General features: G+C 41.1%; 1 protein-coding gene across 5 annotated transcripts in view; it reads right to left on the bottom strand.

Annotated features, from left to right (window-relative positions):
- The window catches only part of LOC131930417 (adhesion G protein-coupled receptor L3), a 146,107-nt gene that overhangs the window by 77,323 nt on the left and 44,644 nt on the right, over positions 1–24,140 (bottom strand). For all 5 annotated transcript variants that reach the window (XM_059286887.1, XM_059286884.1, XM_059286889.1 and 2 more), the window contains exon 3: positions 3,084–3,182. The gene's annotated coding sequence lies outside the window, so the exon portion shown is untranslated. The remainder of the gene's footprint in view (positions 1–3,083; positions 3,183–24,140) is intronic.

Below are 24,140 nucleotides of genomic sequence, written 5' to 3' on the forward strand. Positions count from 1 at the left end.
GGACACTTGAAGGTCACCAGAGGTTAATTACCGCATTAGTTTCGAATCGAAACGCCGGGCTTCCAACCTTGACTTCATTGAAGACAGTAAAAGATTCCATTAGCAGTTCACACAGGCCGTATTCGTCTGTGGCACTGACGCATCTGTCTAGCAACTGTCCCCGACCAATTAGTCACCCCGTGGAAACTCCATTTCTTAACTACTTAACACGGCGTTATTTCTTTAACCTTGTACTTTTTTCTTTTTTTTTAAAATTAGATATTGATAATAAAAAAAAAATGGTTTGTTTTTTAAATTCTGTTTCCGACACGTTTCCGTCATTACAGTCGAGGCCAAGTATCGAGCTTATGATTAACTCGAGGGCCCAAACTCAAGCTTTAATCCGAGTTGATACCAGATAAGACGAGGGTAACAGTTGTACACGGGGTGACTCATTTGTGCCAGGTTTTGTTTTATGGCATTGACGTGTTTTTTGTGTAGGAGGGGCTGTTGGGTTGACAAGGGGGTAGGAGTGAGTGGGGGTCGATGTGAGGGTTTGTGGGTGTTTGAGTTGGGGTGAGGGGAAGTGTGGGAAAAAATGAATGTTTGTTGGTGTGATATGGAGTAATAGGGTGGGGGGTATCGATATGAGGGTTTGTGAGTGTGATAAATGATAGGGAATGCGTGCGTCTACACGAAGGTTTATGAATGTAATGGATGGTGAGGGTGATATGTAGTGGGGAGAGTAGTGTAGTTCGTTGTGAGGATTGTGAGGGTGCTTGGGGTGTATGGGTTATAAATGTTGGCTCGATGACTAAGAGATGTGTGTTTTATGACATTGGCATGTATAATTAGTCCATGAATAAATTAGGTAATTTGTTTGTTATGTCCAAGTGTGTTTTGTATTGTCCAAGTGTGTTATATATTAGTTAATGTGCTTTGTCCAAGTGTGTTATATATTAGGTAATGTGCTTTGTCCAAGTGTGTTGTATTGTCCAGGTGTGTTTCTTTAGTTTGTCAGGATTGTGAGAGACATAGCTGCAAGTACTAAAAGTGTGTGACTGATAAGTGCGTATGTGTAGATGTGGGTTATGTGGGGTTATGTGGGGGCGGAGTTAGGTTCTATGGCACAACGTAATAGAGTATATGTCATCTAGCTAATCATTTGAGTTGTTGAGAAGAATATGGGGTTTATCGTTATGTGTATGGGGTTATATAAAAATGAAAGGTTTCGGCTCAGTAAGGGACGTATGTTGTCTTTTTTTAGCAAGTTTGAGTAGCCTTAACCGTAGTGTGCATAACGGTACAGTTGGTCGAGTCAGTTCTACGTGTAAATTAAGTCATTTCCTACCTGTATGTGTTTCCTACCTGTATGTGTTTCCTACCTGTATGTGTGTTAGTGGTGTATAGACTTGATGTGTGCACATCGAAACGCAACAATACCCGACGAGATTTGTTTACAACATTTAATAACATTACGGTACATTTAAAAAATTTACTAATTAGCCTATATTCTTTAACAGAATCGTAATTTTACATCATCAAAACATTAACAAATAACGAGAGAATGATGAGGGAAACTAACACGGGCCGAGGTCATAACGTCTTAGGTCAAATTTTTGGGCAACACTCAACTTTCGGTATGATGCTCGTACGTGATAAAAGTAAACAGATTTAAAGGAAACGATGTTTTAATTAGTTTTTGTTTTGTTGAGGTGAGAAACAGGTTGCCGGCGTTACCTGGAGGGCAGGTAAAACATGTTGGCAGAAGTTACCTGGATGTCTGGTTATTAATCTGGCTAGGTCTGCGCCCAAAACAACACGACTGATTCGTCTATGAAAACTTTTCATTCTTGTCTCATTCTTGTTTAAGAGATTCTACGAGTAGCTAAATCCCAATGGAAGGCTCCGAAACAAAACCCCCAGAGTAGTCCCGGTAACCAAGATTATATTCATGGCTCCGGAGCCACATCCGTATTCTTAGCCCAGAGACCAATGCCGAAGTGGTGGCTCCGAAGCTAAAGCCATGAAAGTATTCCGGAGCCAAAACTCGATTAGTGGCTCAGTAACAATCACCCAGTTCGTGGCTTTGAAAGAAGAGATGAAAAAAACGTGATTAAGTCGGTGCTACTGACTGATTCCAAACAACTCCTGAACCAGCGCTTGATGGAAAGTCCTCGAGTTTACCCAGCTCCCGTGGGTACCCAGCATAAGTTAGGAGAACGTATACAAAAACGACTGAAATAATTACGCAATTCAGCTCACACATATGCCGCTGTCACATAATCTTAAACCTAACCTACTCCAAAGAAAAGCTAACCTTTCCAAGACATTTTCCCCTTTCCTGAAATCTTCCTGCCCCCTGATTGCCAACCTCCCCCTCCCCTCAAAGAAAAAAAGCCGTTAAGTTTCTGTAACAATTGAATGTCAAGTTCACTGGGCCCGGGACGTGTCTCCCGCAGACGTTCCACACAAAGACATGCTCGAGTACGTGGTGGCAGTGTGACGGCCGCACGGGTAGATCAGGCCGGGCGTGAGTGAGATCAGGGAAATGGTGAGCTGTTTTATGTTGACATTTACTCACAGAGGCTGAGGGGGGGGGGGGGGAATTGGGGAGAAAGGGGGGTAGCAGTCGAAATGTTTTTCGTAGGGTAAGTTTGTAAGTTCAACAATGTAAGACCATATTAAGATGTGAATTGTGAAAGTGAATATATATATATATATATATATATATATATATATATATATATATATATATATATATATATATATATATATATATATATATATATATATACGTGAATTATATATTCATATATAAAAGCAGTTTTTAAACTTATGTATACCGTATTTAGAGTTGGGAGCACCCATTCACAATAACAACTTGTTTAGTCTGTGTATGTCACAGAGGTACTGAGTTACCCCACTGTGAAATATAAGACAGGGTCCCTCTAGACTCTAGAATATATCAGCAAACAACCCAAACAACCCGCATGTGGGTTGTTGCTTTTGTTCTTCACCCCTGCAGAGACTTATTTTTAAAACTTGCGAAAGACGACAGTGAACTGTATAACTATTTAAGGTAACCTGTGAAATGTGCTTACCTTCAATGGTAAAGTGCTGTGATAATATCGTCACTTCCTGCTGAAGAGAAACCACGTGATGCGGGTGTTTTTTTCTTCTGACAGCTGAAAATTTGATACCTGCGGGATAAACAGGTGAGAAATGTTGTAAATATTTGGTCACGCTAGTGTCACGTGGGAACACGTCTTCGTTTAACGGTCAGTGTCACGTCAGTGGTGGTGTATTGTCACAATAGTTTTACCTGCAATGTCACTTTATTGTCACTTTACGGGTAGTGTCATTCGTATTGTAACACTAGTGTCATCTGCAAGGTCATTTACGTGTCATACATAAGGTCACTTTTTTGTCACATGTAAGGTCAAGTTTACTGTCACAAGTAACGTCACGTAATGTGACACGTAAGGTCACATTACTGTCACATACGAGATCACGTTAACATCACCTGTAAGATCAATCCAATCTTATCACACGTGTCAAACACAACGAACGTACACAACAATACGGACCTGATCAGCCAAACTTTCTATCCACTCAACAACCGCCTTGACATACAAACACCAACAACAATATCTTCTGTGTATAAACACCACGTGACCTAAACACCATGTCACGTGTCAATCCCCGGCTGTAGCACCTGGATCACGTGATATTTACCTTGCAAAAAGTACAGTACCCCAACACGAGATTAAATTACAATCATGTTGTGTGGGCTGTTATGGTGAGAACCGTGTTAGATACAACTAAGGAAATATATTTTGAATCTGAAATGTCAATGGTGAAGCGGTCCTCAAACTAATCATAACGATGTAAGTCGAAATGTCTCGCTTTCTAGATGTTTCAATGTATTTATATCTTAGTATATAGTCTAATTTTTAGCGTGCTTAATATACTGGTGTTTCTAGGTGTGTCATTGCCTTAATATTTATTTATCTTATAATATAGAGTGCCAAAGTGTCTAGCTTTTAAAATGTCAACAAGTGTTAGACTGTCTAAGTGTTGTTCTGTCCTGTTGTCAAATTGTTTACTAGATACGTCTCACGGTCAAAATATCTGAAATTTTCTTGCTGTTTTAGGCAATGAACTCTAAGAATGTCAAAGTGTCTTACTTTCTGGAACTGTCTTAATGTCCGAGGCACAAGACACTACAGCAGCCTCGCATGAGGCCATAAAACTAATGCCCCCCCCCCCCCCCCCCCCCGCCCATCCCTGCAGCCTTAAGCGAACGATTAGAAAAAAAAATGTTCCAAGCCTCGAGTCCACTGGCCCAGAAAGTCCATGCATCAAACAACGAGCGGCCCAGCGAGGCCGTAAAACCTGAGTCTGGAATTGGCTGTCTCGAGACGTCACAAACTACATCAAGTGGCATTTTCCTGACTTACAGAGGCTTAAACAGCATGGAGCCTTGTAAGTCGGAGTTCCAGGACGAAGCAAAGATTTTTTTTTTTAATTTTAAACAAGGAAAAAGAAGTTTGCATTTGTAAAAAAAAAATTGTCTTTTACTTTTTCCCACTACACTAGAAGATAAATATTATTATCCGTAAACGATCACCTTCTAGGCTTGTAGCTTAGGCCGGGACTGAAGAAAATACAAACAGGCTCCGCAAGTGTCAAAAAAATGTCCGTCATATTAAACCGTGTTGCACATTCGCCACATCAGTTTTCTAAATTCAATCAGTCAGGCGCCGCGCCTGCCGCCCCATTTTTTCGCTAACGGGCTGAGAAAATAGCGCGCCAAAATGTGTCATCACCACGGCCGTATTTGTAAACATTTCACACAATTATGTAAACCTGGATCAGTTTCACTTGTAGCCGTCTGCTGCCAAAAATATAACCTTTTAGGGGATTTTTTTTTCTCTACGTAAAACTAATAAAATAAAAAGAGGTAAGAAATACGAGGAAGAAAAAGATCGCCTGCAAAGTGGAAGCGAGTTTTTTTTTTAGCTCTCGAGAGCTGAGCTCTCGAAGCGGATTTTTTTCTTGACGTAATTATTTCACACTTTAAGGTCTTTGCGTGGAGCGTTTAAGAAAATCTGCTTTTAGGGATTTTTTTTTTTTTTGCTTACACGTAATCAGATCTTGAAAGATGTGTCATTTTTCTCAGCACTCGATTTGAAAATTTAACAGACCTGTCATTGACGTACTAGAGACTTACTAGAGAACATGTACCTGATGTGGACATAATCAAGTTTAGGAGAAACCCTAACTATCTCAGGTGACCTAAACAAGTCTTGGAGAAGACCTAATTAATGTAGAGTTGATAGTCATGAAGAAAACCTAATGCATACCATAAGGATTGACAGAGTGTAAAAGAAATCCAAACTACTCGCCGTGGATGGGATAAGACAACCTACACTGGTTAAGGTAACGCTAGTATTGAGATCAATGAGGCGAACAGTATTGATTTCAAAAGCAGGGTTCATATTTATCAAGTGCCTTGTAATACGGACTTGAGACATATTCAAGTTTTAATTATCAGGACATCGGCCTAATTATGGCATTCTATACTTGAAGTTCCAAAAAAAAATTTTAATATCGATATTCATTATCAACATATCAATGTGCAGTTGCATGTACAAAAAAATATTTTAAAATATTTTTATGAATACGCTGATTTAGTCATACATCAACGTGATCATCAAAACATATCAACGCACTTGGATTAGCATACATGTCAACATGCATACTTCAACGAGCATAACATGCGTGTTTTAATGAACATGTCAACATGCATGCATCAGCGAACATATCAACATACATCTTTAAATGAACTTATCAACATACATGTTTAAATGAACCTATTAACATACATGTTTATATGAACCTATCAACATACATGTTTAAATGAACCTATTAACAAATATGTTTAAATGAACCTATCAACATACATGCACCAGCGCACCTAAGGCCAACGGTCACAACGGCCACGTTTATTAAGAGTCAACTTTAATGACCCCCCGAGAGTTGAATGAAACCGGCAGAGGGAACCGGCTCACCGTACAGCCGGCAGAGGGAACCGGCTTACCGTACAGCCGGGCGGGATTACAACTAATTACAAATCACAGATGCCGGCATGCCAGTGCTGAGCCGTCCGTCTCATGGGGAGCCGGATCCACCCCATGCTGTGGGGGGGGGGGGGGGGGTGCTGGGTCCACCCGCCGGGGCGCTTTATGACAATTTCTTGGGATTTGACTTCAATTTCCGGTCCGCGATCCTTTGTGTCTTGGAGATGCTAAAATCGTTATTCAAACAACGAGAGACTTTCCACTGCATCCCGCTAATGGCGTGGGGGGGGGGGGGGGCGGGGGAGGGGGTGATTCCAGACCGGGGATATTCCCTTAGTTACGGGGGTGGGGGCGGGGGAGGATATACACGGAGGAGAAAACGTATTTGTTACTGGTTGTGTTATTTCCTCGAAAGTTCTGGAATCCGATAGAAACAATCGGATTGTCCCTAATTTAATTTAAAATTCGTTAGAGGTTTTAAAAACACAAACACGGGAAAAAGCAATGACGCAGGCGGTTTTTTGAAAAACAATATGGCCGTTGTTTTTTTTCTTCGGTTGTTGTTTTTTTTTTTCTTGGTTTTTTTTTCCCCATTGTTTGGTGAAACAAATCTTGTCTCTGATTGGCTGAGCAAAATAAAATTCGATGAGTAAAAAGAAAGAATTGTATCTCTCGTAGATCAAAGTTTGATTTCCCTGATTCCTGATTGGAGTTCAGTACCTGCGTCAGTAACCACATTTTCATATAATTTAAGTTCAGTGTACTGATAATGAAGAGGGGGCGGTGTCTAATTAAATGAATTACATCCACAGGTTAGAAATGTTGTTGGTACTATTAAACAAAAAAAATCACAACATGAGATTCTTCACAAACATCCGTTTAGCAAAACATTTGTTTAGCAAACAGGTCTCACTCACATACCTGATAAACTTACCCTCGTCAAGTCTCGGGGCGTCCCTCAACTCCATCCAACTTTCATGAACACATCATACGAGAGTAACCATTTAAACATTACAACAGTTAACATATTTTCTTCCTCTAAACAATTCCCGCATTTCGCGCTCAATTTTATTTTATACCGCAAAAAAAAAAAAAAAAAAAATCCACCGCAAATTTTAAAATTTTCAAAACAAAATCACCCCAGGAACATCATCCCAGATTCATCTTTTCAAACAAGACGGTTTTCATCCTTTTTTTCTCACAAGCTGCAATGTTTCTTGATTGCATTATCTAAATGGATAGCAAGCGACCACCCTAATTGTCCGTTATAATTGCCGAGAGGAAACTGCCGGCAATATAATGTGCTTTGTTAGCCTCGCGTCGCGTATAACGTGATGTAATTTCTTTCTTAATTTGTCAACGCCTTGTTGCAAAATGCTAAATTAGATTCGCCAATTTCAAACCTAATTCTCTAATCAATAAATTTGTTTCATTTGTTAAAAGACGACGAAAAAAAATACAATGAAATAAAATTTGAAAAAAAATAGATACGAGTATTATAGAACGGTGTGGTCGAGTGATGGAATATACATTTGTGAACCCGAAGGTTTCGAGTTCGGTTCAGGGGTTCGAAGCTGAGGGAAGCTCTCAAGTTCACCTAGCTCTACTGAGGGCTTGGTCAGGGAAGGGAAAACGGCTGGGTATAATGTTAATACTTCACCTGTAGAAATCTAGAAAACTTGTGAACTCTACTTCATCTGCTCCATAACCTATCACGTTTAAGAGGGTCCTATAAAGTTAAGACCGTTTAAAATATATCAATATATAATATTTATAGATCTATAATGCGTATAAGGCCGAACCCAATCCCTGATAAATCACATCCCTGTAAAAATTTGAAACAAATATATTACATTGAGCTGTACAAAAACTGCAATCAGTTTATCCTAGACGAGATCTGAACGAGTGAAAAAAAAATTCTTCTATTTCGACATAAATCCACGAGGCGCTGGGCGAAAATTTATGAACAGTTAAGATTACCGGCAGCAAGAAAAATTTGTTGAACGGAATTTTTTTTTTACATAGTGTGATACGGGAAGGGGAATTCGAGAATAAAGTGAATTAGTTTAAAGAGACGGGGTCTGTATGACCCATGTAAGGGGGTCTTAACTAAGGGGCGCTATGAAAGGGAGTTAAGGGACTTGGCTTGGGAAAAAACTGAACCCGAGTAATAGCCAATTTATGCCTTCAAATACACGATAATGTCGGACGGGGATATTGTTTTTATGAAGGCTAATGGCTAAATGTTGTTCTCGGATAGCCGGCATTTTTTCCGGTTTGAAGCAATGGAGTAAAGTTAAATGACAGCTAATTGCCGGCTGGTATGTTGTTCTATTAGGGTCAAGACAATTCAGCGGTTAAACCTGGAAGGTTGAAGACGCGAGGGTTGTACAGCATGTGGACGTGAGGTTAAAAGACGGGGGCCGGACATGGCAGCGAGCTTGGGGCAAAGAACGAGGGTTAACGAGGGCCGAGGGTTCCCCCCCCCCCCCCATGTTGAGATCTAGATCCGGGCGGAAGATTGCTGGGGTCAGTAGTTGTCTCCCTGGGTGCCATCAGGGCGTATCATCGGGTTCCCGCCCTTGGGGACGCGAGTGACATGTCATTCGGAAGATCAGATGACATCGATATTTTGACATGCCTTCCCGGTGAAGATGATGCGGAATTACCATAAATAAAACATGTGTACGCAGTGTGTACGCAGTGTGTACGATTAGCACAAGATTCCCACATCGCACAACTGTGCACTAAACATTATGCACTTTACACACCAACACCATAGACACACGAATACCATGTCGTAGTTGAGCAAGTTGACGAGCGTCTATTAAATCATTTTTTTTTAACTTTTTATGTGATATCTCATAAAATAAAAAAATCATAAACATTCATGGTCGTGGTTGTTTTAAGTACCGTGTTTTCAAAGCTCGTACAAGGCTCGGGTAGAGGGCTGAAAGAAAGAAAATCCTCAGAGATTACGACAGCGCATAAACTCGCGGGGACGCCATCTTGCTTGTTTATCGGATATTAAAATGTCTACACTGCCGGGACTGTCGAGTGCTTACTGTCACCGGAAATCTGAGGGTGGGACTCGCTAGGTCTGTGGGACTCGCTGGATCTGCGGGACTCGCTAGGTCTAGGGGGACACAAATAATTCGGACAGGTCACAGGACTATCGGGCTCCACAGGGACACAAATAATTCAGGACGACGGAGGTATCGATAAAATCGCGTTTTTTTTAAGACGCCACGGCAGGTGGAGGGAACAAAGCCATGCTAAGCCGGTGATTTAACCGGTACCGGGAAAACAGGCCGGCAAGATGACCGTTACCGCTTTAGTGTGACAGTTCATCGGGAGATCAATAGAACACGAGACTGGGGATGACGGGGGGGGGGGATGCTGACAAAAATCTGGGGACAGGGACACAAGGAAGTGCATGGGTCAAAGACGGCGGGGCTGTTGTCGCTGTCCTATAATTGTGCTGGTGTTGAAGATTAAGGGAAAAGGGGGCGAGGGAAGAAAGGGGTAATTGTAGCTACTTGTAGTTAGTGACCTGTCAACGGGAGACATGTCTTCACTAGGCGATCCACACAGGCCAAAACTGCCCGACACTGGCCACAACTGCCCCACACCGGCCACAACTGCGACTTATATTCTAGACCAGCAGATGTCAAATTAGGTGTACATCCACTCCCTTTGAAGAAAGTCATCTAGATCTAATATTGATTTTAACCGACCTTTTATAGTTATCAAGATAACAATTAACGGGTTCAGTCCTGTAGGGTGCGAATTATAGTGTTCAAACAATATTAGAATGCAGCACGAAAATATTAACAAGCTAAAATATATCTGTAAAATTATGAGTTTGAATAAATATAATTAAAATACATATTTATTTTTAAAACTTTTGGACGTTCCCCTATAGCACTAGCGTGTCTTCATTTTAAATGTATAACAAACATAAAAAAATACAATTTAAAATCCGACTAAACACACATGTCTCAATATTTTGTTGTATTTTATAGCTTGAATTTTTAACTATTGACTAGTGAAGATAGGTCTATAACATTTTATTTTATTTTTTAATCCGTTAACTATTAAAAATGGACATTAGACATCTGAATGTTTGTTTTTTGTTTGAAATGATGTTAATGAGCTAAACGATAAAAGCGGCGTGACATTGTCGAACAGCCGGGCAGTCAGACATATTTGTTTAATCTTCAAAATTCTTGACAGCTTCAAGATTCAAATGCATTAAACAATTAGCGCCATTGGGGGGAGAGAGCTCATTCAATGAGATGTTCTCGGCCAAATGAAAACAAATCCAACACGACCAATAAAGGCGGAATATTTTTTACCCTCGCCATGCGGCTCGTTATTTCAATTTTTACCTTTCCATTAGATGGGCTATTCTATTAAATAACAACTAATTTTTAAAAATGTTAATTACCCATAAAAGCTAACAGGATGTAAGCTTTAGCTGCGAAGAATCAAAGTACTTCTGAGTTAAAGAGCAATAAGTTCACCCAAACATAATAAGCCGATTTTACATTGTATGATAAATGCTTTGATACGAGCGTCAAATAAGGATTTAATCGACAGATGGCTAAAAGAACTAAAAAATATATAATCTAAATAAACATTATTACTAATATTTGATAAACAAAACAAGTTAATAAAAAGTCTAGTGACAATTTAAGCGCAATTTCCTTATGTTATCCATAACAATTTTAAATCGAGATAAATCATATATTCAGCAACGGAAATAGTTTTATTTTAAAGAGTAGGCCTACACGATGCTCAGTTTTAAAAAAAAGACAACTATATTAACCTATATCAACGAGTAGGACTACACGATGCTCATTTTAAAAAAGTAGTAAATATTTCTTAATTAATTTTTTGTGACCGAACGAAATGATATTTTTGAAAACTTTCTTCGGCACCATTGTTCTAAATTTTGGCAGGAATCGATTGGTAAATGTTTCAAGTCGCTAAGTGGTCTGGTTGCCGAGATATGGGCAAAACAATTGCATTTTTTTTTTGAGGTTTTTTTGGCTTTTCCGGGAAATCCAGGAAGGAATTCCGGGAATTTTTTGGCCCACAATCATCCTCGGAACTTGCTTAACAAATTTGCTTTTGGAACTAGTCCTCGATATTGCTTCGTTGAGGAGGAGATACGACTTAAAGCTGCGGACACACATCCACACATCCATCCATCCATCCACCCCTCCATCCAGAAATGACGCATTATTAAACGCAATTGCCAGTATGGAAATTGCGCTAAAAAGTTACTTCATATTTATAGATGAAAACAATGTTAGTAGCACACTGTGTTGATGTGGAAGATGTACATCAAGTGGTCAGATTATTTTTTGTGTGGATAATTTAGTTCATAGTTCTAGATTTTTAATATACGAGTTTCATCAAATACAACGACAAATGAATTCAGGCATTCGGGCTGTCAGGCTTACCCTGGTCGGGGAGATACGAAAACAACGGTAACACCCCCGGGGCCATTAGCGGCTCAGGCCCTCGTATAAATAAACAAACCCGGGGGCAGGGCATGACGGGAAACCAATAACTGCTCATACTGAATGAAGACACTGACGCTTCAAATAATACTTCAGAGACGCGCTCAAGACTCGTGGTCTCATGGCGGATCCAGGTCTGGCACTCGGGGCAGGAGCTTCGGGTTGTCCTCGGCGGTGATGGGTAGGCTTCGTACCGGTCACGTGATGTATGGCGAGTTAAGATGGCGGGTTGAATGTGGGGGTGGGGGGATGATTAGTAGAATGTTGAGACAATGTGTGATACATATTACAGATGATGTTGGGAAGTTGGGTGGATTTGTGTTTCAGGCAAACACCACCATTTTGACACATGGTGGTTGTATTGTAAATTGTGGTTGGTGTGGTTGTCGTGTAATTTTTTTTGGTGTATCTCGATGCCGAACGTTGTCATTGGTGTGGTTGCCTTGTAGGTTGTGGTCGACTTGGTTGTCTTTCTAGCAGTGGTTGGTGTAGATGATTCGCTATTTATTGTTGCATATGATTGTTTCTATATTAGGGGTAACGTTTGGTTGTGTTCACGTATGAGTTGTGCTTACATATGTGAATAATGTGGTTGTACTGCTTTTTTTGTGGTTGCGTGTGGTTGTTCTTACATGTGGTTGTCCTGCTAGTTAATTTCACGCATGGCTGACTACAGACTGTGTTTAGATGTGACTGTGATAGCAAGATTGCTTCTATCAACGCTTTAATATTTTTAAATCAACCCTACGCCTAATTGGAAGGGCCACTTCATTAAAACAAGCTTTTCATGTGTTTTTTGTTAAAGATGCGCACGATAATCTCGAGTAATTATGTTGATTACACTAACGGCAACAGGATTTTTTAAAATCTTAAACAAACGAACAGCATAATCTGATCGTTAAAAAACAAATACGGTTTGTTTAGGATTCAATGCTATCGGCAGTGTAAACAAGTTCAACAATCTAATCTATCAGTAATATAAACTAGACTAGTCCAGCATACGGTTTAGTTTTAAAGTTTAACGTTCCGCATGACTTTCAATACTACCAAAACGATTAGTCCAGCATACGGTTTAGCTTTCATGATTAACATTCTGTTTAGCTTTAAATTCTACCAACATTTCTAGTCCAACATACGGTTTAGCTTTCATGTTTAACATTCTGTTTGGCTTTCAATACTACTAGTAATATAAACAAGACCAGTTTAACATACGGTATAGATTTCATGTTAATTGTCCGTTTAGCTTTCAATAATACCAGCGAGACTACATTTCATGCTTGGATGAAAACGAACACAATTCGGTAAGTATTTGATTCTATCAACTGCAAGAACAAGACTGATCTAACGAATTATGATATTAACACTATAAATACATCAGTGTTGTCAGCAACTGAACATCCCGAGATATAACAAGATAAGGCAGACTTGTTTAACATTTTGTTTATATCAACTATATCAACAACATTGACATCCCATAATATCAACCAGAGAGAGACACATGCAAGTGAAAAACGTCGCACTTGACTATAAACCACACGGACACACATGTATGTGTACATGTTTACACTATTCACTATGAAAATGTATCACAAAAATAACTTGTTATCTAGTTAAGTGGTTTACACAGAATTCCAAAAAGATCCCTACGTAACCATGGTATTGACTTCAAGGTAATAATGTTCGAGTTCATGTCGAGTGTTCGAATCTGGGTATAAGAAGTGGCGCCGAAGGTAAATATGTTCTAATCTATTGAAACAATGTTCGAGTTCATGTCGAGTGTTCGAATCTGGGCAATGGGAGTGGAGATTAAGGTAAATATGTTCTAATCTATTAAAATAATGTTTGAGTTCATGTCGAATGTTCGAATCTGGGCAATATGAGTGGATCCAAACAAAAGATACCAGTTAAACAAATCTTAACAAAAGAGAAAACAGTATTAAGTGTAGGGGCTTACAAACGAAAGACTTAATCCCCAACGAACTAATCTAACCTGCGCGTATGTGCAGCGATGCACATATTTTGTTTCACAAATCACGAACACATAATCTCTTGAAATTGCATCTAATAGTCCCCCCTCCCCCTCCCTTAGTTCTCCCCTCCCGGCTAAACTCCCACCTTTCATCAGATAACTCCAGTGTAAAGAGAAAACCAGTCCCAGTAGGCCTCGAGCACCCAGCTATCACGAGCAGATCAACTGGCTTAATCCTAAGGTAAAATGAAATCTTCCCATCAGCCACTACCACAGATACATGTTCGTTACGCTATTATTTTCCCGTTTTTTTTCTGTTTTGTTTCCTACCTGCGCGTCACCAGGCTTGAAACGTTTGATAAGGCTCGCGCACTGAACTCGCTGAAGGTTTCGGCTTCAGATGAGATCTTCCTCGCGTCAATAGGGCTTGGTGTAATCAAGCCCGGACGAGCTGAACTCGAGGGTCACGGTGATGTGTTTTCAGCCGGTAACAAAGGAAACGCGGACTTCATTACCTTCGATGTAATTAGATTCGATGTGAATATTGATATACACAGAAGCCGTGCATTGGGGATTGAAATAGAGTCATTCTTTTTTTTTTTTTTTTTTTTTTTTTTGAAAATAAAATATTCAGTTTCTAAAAAAATTTTAAATGACTTTTAAAAAGTACACATTTTTAAAAGTATACTTTTGGAGTTAATTAATATTTTGTTGCCATATAAAAATGTACTGCGATTCTCAAAGTGAATTTTATAGAGTAAACGGTGCGTAATGAAGTTGATTATTTTCCATAAAGTAATGCTAGGAAACCATCAGAAGTGAGTGCTAGACTTTGGCAAAAAGTTAACGGAGATTTGAACTTACATTAAAATATATTCTGTTTCAGCTTTTGGGTTTTTTTTTTTTTTTTTTTTTTTTTTTTTTGCTGTGTGTGTTATTGTTATTGTCGTTCAGAGTTTCTTCCAGTCATCTCTTCATCTCTTCGAGGGGGGGAGGGGCTCTGCACCCCGAAGAAAACCTCCCCCCCCCTGGAAGAAACACTGTTGTCGTTATTATTGGGTTTTTTAAACCTCCCCCCTTCCCCCCCCCCCCCCCCCCCCCCCCCCCCCACCCCGCCCTAGAAGAAACACTGTTGTCCTTTTTATTGGGTTTTTAATTATTCACATTAACTTAACCAAATGTGTACAGTAGAAGTAAACTGGAGTTTGAGGTTACAGCTAGCTAGCACAGGAGCGATTGCTAATTAAAGGTAGTTAAAGAAAAATGCAACAAGACAATCACTGAACACAAGAAGAAACTAATAAAGTAAGAAAAAAAAACTAATTATATTGTTTTTGTTTTTTAAAATAACAAAATGATAACAAAAATGTTACCACCACCATTAGCCCTGAGCTATAAATAGGCGCGTGTATTTTCCCGATTTCGCAGAGATAAGATGCAATAATCAATGTAAAAAGCTGAGGCCGAGCAGAATGGCGAGGGCAGAAAAGAAGAAAAATATATAATTATGCAATGAAATCCTATTTGGCGAGTTTAATTACCTCATCAGAGAGCAGGCCTGCCGGCATATAATACCTTTTTGATCTTCCAACCAGCTCTGGAAGTCAAAAAGAATTATCTCAAAGGTCTAGAATCAATATCATTAGAATCACAGCATCGACAGGCTAGTTCCTTCACTGGGTGGTGTCGCCGATGTGGGGGGGGGGGGGGGGGGGGGGGGCGGAGTGAGCTGGCTGGAAAAAAAGGGGGGGGGGGTAGCTACTCGTAGCTGTCAAATAATTGGCCCCAAATAGAAAAGCTCAGAGAGGATGATAAGAAATGATATCACAATACGCCACGAGTTCATTTGGCAGGGGAAAACGAGACTGTGATTGCTGAAGGGTGGTTGTAAGGGGGGGGGGGGGTGACAACGATAACGAGAGATGACTCGCGGGTGAGCCGATTTGCAAGAAATTCTGTCATAATGAGAGAACAGATATGCCTAATTCAGAATATAGTTTCATAATGAGAGAGTAGATATGCCTAATTCAGAATATAGTGTCCATTCCCAACACCATATTCTCAAATTTTATGAAAAAAAAAAACAATGTATAAAATGTTAAGAAGGTAATAGAGCTTATTTTGTTAACTTCAATAAAAAAAAAAGATTATGTTTTTAAAAAACGTTATGAAACTGAGACGGAGGCACGAAACGAGCTTAGCTGACAGAGAGAGAGACGAGAGCCGACCAGCGGGAATCCTCTAGCTCACGCACGTGCGTCCTTTCATCCTCCCATTTTAAGCAGGCACCGCTCACCTTTGTCTTGGACCCGCGAGTCCTGGATCCCGCTAAGCCCTCTGTTCTACGCACTAACCTTTATCGGCCGACACTCGTGTGAAATAAATATATCAAGCTGGCCCGGCGTCTCTTGAAGCGCTGCGCTCGGGGACTCGCGGACATATGCCCCCTCGGGTTACACTCGTCACTGACAAGTTGTGAGTAAAGTATACGAGAGTTTGAGCACTCACACGAGGAAGACTAGTACTATTTTAAACATCCGGTCGGATAGCCAATCTTTTTTTTTGTTTTTCATTCAACAAGAGATGACTGAATTACAATAAATGGCTGACTAACACGATAAAAATCTGGACATATTTGTACGGAACAAACACTAATGTTTAAGGAGGAAAAGTTGGCACAGATTAGGTCTGTCGTTGACTGATAATGGAGTGGTCCCTGAAAGCTGAGATTCAAACCTAGACCGCCCGACAGATAAGATTTCGATGAAAGAATAAACTCGTCAAGATCGTTTCGGGAAAGATAATGATCGATTGCAATTGTCATCGCTTTTCTCACCCCTCCACACACACTCATCGACTTCTCACAAACACTCGAGTACTCACACACACACACACACACTCACACACACATATGAGCAGTAGCATCGCAAAAGGTGTAGGACCCTTACAATGACAGCTGTAGAATTGAGATACATGATATAAAAGTGGCAAATATCTACCTGTACTAGCAACTCAAACATGAACGTCCAGAACTTTGTCTAATAACAGCGTGAGTACCCAAAGGGCTACGGCTAGGGCTATACTTATGTCCAGTGTGTAACTGTAATCTTATTGTCCAGGACTGGTTGCACATGTGTGTTAGCCGTACCTCACCTTGTTATATCGCTTAGTATTTTTACTGGCTAACCCTAACTCTAGCTATAGCCAATAGTAAGTTTGGCCTTTACCTAAATCAACAACCCTTACACAATTTAGTAATAACCCAACCACACGTCCCCAAATTATACACAAACACTAACCCAAACACAAACCCCAATCCATATAGTCAAGGACTTCTTTTTCTAAATCTAATCTTGGCCCTCCAATACGGTACGGCTAACCAAATAATACCACATCATTCCAAACAGTTTAAAGAACATTTATATAAGTCACAAACTCCTCGGGATCTCGGAAAACAAAAGAAAACAAAACGAACATGGAAACCAAATCAGCAGACCCCAGCAGGTAACCCAGGTGTACCAGGTGTGTACACCGCCAGTTGTCATGGTTGTACCACTTAGATGGACGTGACAACAGCCGTACCTGTTACAACAGTCATAAATTATTGGAACCATACAGAGGTGTGGGGAGGGGGGTGGAGGGGGGATTAGGGTATGGGGAGGAGGGTGTTGTGAAGTATAACAGGGGGTGGGGACGACTGGTGTATAGTGAAGAGGTGAGATGTAAAGTAGAAGTGGGGACGACTTAGGTATACTTTTTAGGCGTGGGTTTGAAAAAATGGGGGAGGGGTGTAAACTTGGGTACAGCGGGGGAGGGAGGGGTGAAGACAAACTGATAAACTGAGGGGAAATGGTGTGGGGATGGAGGGACAGGCTAGCGTTAAATGCTGGGAGATGTAAGAGGATGGGGGGGGGGGGGGCAAACTACAACGGGGAGTATGAGGGGGTGAGTGAGGACGGGGGAGGGGGAGGGGGAGGCGGACTGGAGCTACTACAAAAGAGCCAGAACTATCTGAGAACAAATGTCGTAACCTTTTCTACATCCCAGCCGAGCCTCGTCGTGTGGGTTTTTAGTGGATTTTCGAGTTCTTCTACTCGAATAAATGTACCGGAACTTGTCGTCGAGTGGCTGCCATGACGACAACAGCCGGACGCGGCGGCCAGGGTGGGGGGGGGGGGGGGGAATTTACGAGAGGGGAGGAAAAAGACACAACGACAACACCGGGAGAGCTGCTATTTCCGAGGGAAAAAAACATCTCGTGAGTGTTTGTTGGACGGCTTTGGTTGTTTGTTGACTGGGGAGATCCCATGCAAGGGAAGCAATTAAACTGTAAACAAACGTCACGAGGCGTAATCAAAAATTTACTAATGATTGCAGTAAGAGGTTTAATTAAAGAGTTTTTTTTTTATTAATACAAGATTTGTCGATTATTTTAGGAAATTAGACGCAAGTAATCGATTACTTCGGTAATTAATAGTGGACTGGATGTGTGTTGTAGTTTATTTGTAAGGTGTTTAAGGTGGGTGGGGTGGGGGGAAGGGGGGTGGAAAAAGATGGGGGGAAGGTAGGTATAGATTAAAATTGAAGGGAAGGAGGGAGAGAGTCAAAGTCGAGAAAGTGTTAGGGTGTGGGGGTGAGGATGCTGGAAGAGAGTGGGGGGGGGGGGGAATAGGGTATGTAAAGACTGATGGGGTAAAGATTGATGGGGTGGCAGAAGAAAGAGGGACTGTCGGAGGAAAGAAAAATGGGAAGAGGGGGACTAAGAGGAAACTGAAGAGGTAAGAACGAAACGACTAAGAGAGGAAGAGGGGAGGGAAAGGATGAGTAAGATAGGAGAGAGAAGGAAAAAGAAGAAAAAAGTTATAGAAAATGATAGAAAAGAGGGACAGAGAGAGAGAAAGTGATAGAGAAAGTAAACATTGTGTCTGTGTAGAGAGGAAAGTGAAACCACATAAATTATTTTCATATACACAATCGATAAACACTAATCTACTTTGGTTTAGGTATTTAGGTATTTTAATCAAACGCCTGCAGTCTGTTTAACCCTAATTTAATCTACATCTTCTCATGATTTATGACAAGATAGTTTACTTTTATTTTCAAAATGAAAAAATAAACAGTAAAAAAATCACACAGAAATTTTAATTAAAACTTAAGAAAAGACTAATTATTTTAGAATAAATGAGCCGTTGATGAAACAACGGCGGACCGATGAACAGCGAAATGTTTTGGTCAAACATACGAGGGCCATAAACAACGATGATACGCGAGGTGGGGGGGGGGGGGGGGCACGCCCGCGGCGATGGACGGATAAAAGAAATCTTCTGCAATATCCGACGGTCAGTGTCCAAACATCATGATGTTACGGGGATGTTTGCTGTTCCCCTCTCCTCCCTCCCCATATCCTATCGCTAACATCTTCTCCGAGCTTTCTTGAGTATACAAGAAAAAGAGTTCCTGTTATCTCCATCTGTATGACAACACTGGCTGACGTCAGCTGATGTATCGAGATAGGGCATGGTGGCTTAGGACATTCAACCATGGGATGGCCATAGATGGACGCTGAAACATGGGCTGGCCACAATGGCCGCTGGACCTTGGGCTGACCACTGAACGCTGGGCTAGCCACAAATGGCCGCTGAACTGGGAGGCTGGTCACAAGAGGCTGCTGAAACATGGGCTGGCCAGATATAGCTGTTGAACCTTAACCACAAATACTTGCCAAAATGTCTTCTCGTCAATACAATGGCAACAAATGCCATCTAGTCAATATACTGGCCACAAATGGCCTCTCTCCAATATACCGGCCAAAGATGGCCTCTCTCCAATATACTGGCCACAGATGGCCTCTCTCCAATATACTGGCCACAGATGGCCTCTCTACAATATACTGGCCACAGATGGCCTCTCTCCAATATAATGGCCACAAATGGCTTTTTGTCAATGCAATGGCCACATATGGCATCTAGCCAATATACTGGCCACAAATGGTCTCTCCCTAATATACTGATTACTAATAGCCTATCGTCAATATACTGACTAAAAATGGCCTCTCGTCAACATACAGGCCACAAAAGGCCACTCGAACCTCCACTGGCCACGAAGCCTATCGAACCGACTCGTTAGCGATTCCCTGTCCAGATAAAACCCAACCCAACCCCGCCTTGCTTCGGGTTCACCTCCGCTAAACAGTAGCCCCACTAATTAGTTTGCTGTAATGAATACCATCCCGATACCCTAGAAAACACAACTATTCCTAAGACGTCTACCTTCCCCCTCCCCCCTTTCCACCCCCAACCAAACAGTACCGCCACTAATTAGTTTGCAGTAAAGAACTACCATCAGCGATACCATAAAACCATTATTTACTGAATTTTTTTTTTTAAATCTACGGAAGAGAGGAAGAACTCCGCGTAGCCGCATCATCCTGACAGTTCACGTCCCAATAGCTAAACGTCTGGCCGGAGCTGACTCGTGTTGTTTTAGTAACCTTATCGGCCGGTCCGTGTTTTATCTGGTGGGGGGGGGGGGACCCCGACAGACACAGCCCATTATAACAAAACTACTTAGAGAAATCAGACGGTCCAGAGGCACGATCTGACAGCAGGGGGAGGGGGGGACGAGAACACCTGCCCGGAACGTGAAAGGAATGGGTGAGTAACTTGCAGATAAGTGGGGACCATCGGAAACCGAGGAGACGGCCGAGAGTCAAATTTATTACATCTTGTTATTACATACCAGTTGTTTTGTTTAGGTTTATTTTGGTCTTTTTCTTTATTTTTTTATAGGAACCTGCTATATTTTTTTTAATATGAGTATAAAATATACGTTTATTTTATTGGTATATTCTCTAGAGAATCTTCCAATATTTTGTATAGAAAGGCTTTGGTACCCTACTCGAGTTAATTTTATAGGTGTATATTTCATTAGAAATGTCTATCAAAATCGTGTTTATTTATTTGCTTCAAAAATGTGAAATATATTCACGTTATTATTCTTATTTGAAATAAAGATTGTTAAAGCTTTTTATCTAAATATTTATAGGGTAAATCTCAGAGGATCTCTAGTGTATGTTCTCAGTAACAGAAACCTACACATAGCAACACTCTTGAAAACGCTAATAGTAATAAGAATAATTTACGTTAAATTTCCCAACAAGTGCAGTTAATATTTACCAGCGTATTTTTTTAAATCCCGTGTTTTATTTCATCAAAGACATGAGACATGATATTAAATCCGGGCTACAGTTCTACCATTCAAGCAGGAATACAGAGAGTGTTCTCCCCTTTCACATAGTCCGACCAGCCAGCTTTTAGGTGTGACATAACTAATATTGTTACAATTGCCAATTAGAGTAAATTGGGCACTAAAAGTGTTGTGTGCTCGCCACTCCACTCGGTGGATGAGGCCAAAGTTCTTTTTAGGCGAGTCGTCTCGTGAGATGAGACAGTGAGACAGTACGATGGTCGCACGAGCCGCGGTGTTGAGGGTAGGGGCATTTTTTTTTTAAAACAAGATTTGTGAGTTGTTCCTCACGCAACTTGTGGGAGGTTGGTTGCTGGTTGTTGCTCGGTTTGTCGGTTTGTCTTCGGGTTGCCGGTTCGTCTCCGGATTGTAAACTGATCTTTGGGTTGTCGGGTTGTCTTCGGGTTGTCGATTTGTCTTCGGGTCGTAGGACTGTCTTCAGGTTGCCGGCATGGTTGGAGAGTGTGGAAATGAACAGTTAATCATACCTCTGGTGGGTTTAAGAAAGTGGGTGGGGGGGGGGGGGGGATGAGACCTCACGGTGTCGATAAATTAGTGGTCATGGAGGACCTTCGAGGATGCAATTTGCACGCGCGTGACTGTCCGTCGGTACAATCAACAGGCCCGACGGTCTACATGGCGAAAAACTTGAAAGAAATTGAAGCTCATTAAGTCATGACCACGAGCAGATCGCAGGAAGCGACGTAGAAGGATGGTATCAATACTCCCCCCCCCTCGCCCCCTCGGTCCGGCATAGAGTTTTTCACCCTCTTTGTCTCCCCGTACTTCACACGAGAATCCCTCCCCTCTCGCGGACATGCAAGACATTACCATATTTGACATTTCGCTTGGGTGAGTCTACGTCCTACGACATGAAAGGGGGGACCAATTTATTAATTCTACCGCACGGACTAGCGGAAGTAGATTTAATGGGCTTCATAAATGAAGGGGAGATTAGAGTAATAAAAGAGCAAGGGGGGTAACTGGAGTAAAACTCGGGAATTATTTAAATTCAATGCACATATTAATAACGATGGTCTGTAATTTACTTAAAGCTCATGCTTGAGATAGTAAAGGTTTTTATTTTTACTACAGGCAAATAGCTATCGCTGATTAAATGTATCTTAGTCGACTTTTTAGAGAAATTAGAACAAGCTGTTAGTTCAAAGGGGGGGGGGGGTCGCTTTGACGGGAAGAAGATGTAGAGTGACAAGGGAAAGATTCAAGCAAGTAGATAAAGTAAAAATCGATAGAATATAAGTGATCATTTTAATGTTGTTTAGAGTGGAAGTATTAGAGCCTGTCAAAATTGTGATTGCCTATAAATAACACATGACGTCATTGATTCTGATTTCTGAACCCCAACCCACCTCGAACCCCACCCGTTTGACTGCATATAACTTTTTATTCTTATCCCCTATCCCTGACGACCCTGCCCGCTGTTAATTACAAACCACGAGAGTTATGTTATGTAGATATATACTGGGGATGCTGACGAGGGCTTATTTCGAAAGTCAATTTTACCACGATTTAAATATATATATATATATATATATATATATATATATATATATATATATATATATATATATATATATATATATATACTATATATATATATATTATATATATATATATATATATATATATATATATATATATACTCTCTCTCTCTCTCTCTCTCTCTCTCTATATATATATATATATATATATATATATATATATATATATATATATATATATATATATATATATATATATATATACATATACTATATATATATATATATATATATATATATATATATATATATATATATATATATATATATATATATATATATATATATATCCAGACACACGCCTCTATTTAAAAAAAATTCCATCAAGCCCAGACAACATCAGCAACAAGAGCCTTGCCACATTTCCTCCCATTCAGTCCGGACAATGCGCTGTCCACCAGTGGTCAGCGCTTCTTTCTCACGTTCATCACGAGAGACAGGCCGTGGAGCGGCAGGGACGGAGGGACGTGCCAATTTGATACTCGAGAAAACGGCCACTGCCCCTCCCCCTTCTTTTCTCGCCCTTGTAATCGTAGCTTGACCCGCGGTCAGTAATGTGCTTTTAATGCTCCGCGATAACGCCGTGATGGTGATAGAGTGCGATAAATCTATTAAACCTCAACAAAAGCACGGACACGGCAGAATACACCGGACACTGCGCCCGTCACTTTAGGTGAGGGGGGAAATGTTTTCTCTAGCGGGCGCCGGGGTGCGGGTGCGGGGTCAAGTTGAATTGTACCTGCAGTGGGAGGGGGTGACGGTAAGAACGAACTCTCGTGACCCCGTGACCTGACAGATTGCTGCTCGGGCTTGAGGCATATGGCGAGGGGTGGGAGATAAAGCCGGACCGGGATGTTACAAAGCCGGTGTCGGGTCAGTGTTGCCACGTGTTGATGAAAGGTTTGGTCAACACACAGCCTGCACACGTTGTGACCTCTCCAGCCCGTAGACAACACAGGGGTCAACGCCCACTTCTGGTGTGTCTGGGTAACTTTCTGTGTCGTGGGCTGAAGTGAGTTTTCCTTTCTTTGTCCACATAAAACTGGTCGTGTCGTGTGCTAGGAGTAAAGCGACCCCCTCCCCCGGGCACACAGCGACGGACGCTCAAGTCACCGCCCCTGGATGTGTCTTCGGTCACAGATGAATGAACGGCTCACCTGTACGTTCACCGGGAAGGTTTCACGGGAAGGACAAAGCCGGCACGCCCTTTCCTGCCCCACCCCAGCCCTTGGCTTATCTAAGCACTCATCAGAGGAGGGTCGACTCGTGGACGTGCTATAATTTTAAAAAGTCAGGGTTGATGACCGAGATTCGAAATCCATGCTTTTATTTAACCATCCCGTCCACAACCATAGGAGATTAAGGAAAAAAATAATATACAAATACATGTATTCAACAGTTAAATGCTACATATACAGAAAGGCGTATGTTGTATTGGCGTCTATGGTACAAATATCCCGAGATAATGAAAAGATTTCTGAACGAGAACATCAGCGAGGGCTTACACCAAAAAGTCAACTGAGTAATACAAAGCCGGGATCGCCAGTGTCACTGTGGTGTTGTTGTTTTTTTTTTTAAGATCGAACGAGTCAGTTCAGTGAATCATCAATAGTCCAAATCATGTTTGCTTTAGTGATTAGCTTTTGTTTGATCGTGTTTTTAACTGGGGATCATCCCCCGTTGCTAGGGTCTTTCGCCAGATTTGGCGAGTCTGCCAACCAAAGAGCGACCACGTGTGGTAGCTTTAGCAATGTCTCCACTCACAATA

The sequence above is a fragment of the Physella acuta genome, unplaced genomic scaffold (genome assembly GCF_028476545.2).
Source record: "Physella acuta isolate Inbredline_101_S28 unplaced genomic scaffold, ASM2847654v3 ptg001771l, whole genome shotgun sequence".
NCBI lineage: Eukaryota > Metazoa > Mollusca > Gastropoda > Physidae > Physella > Physella acuta.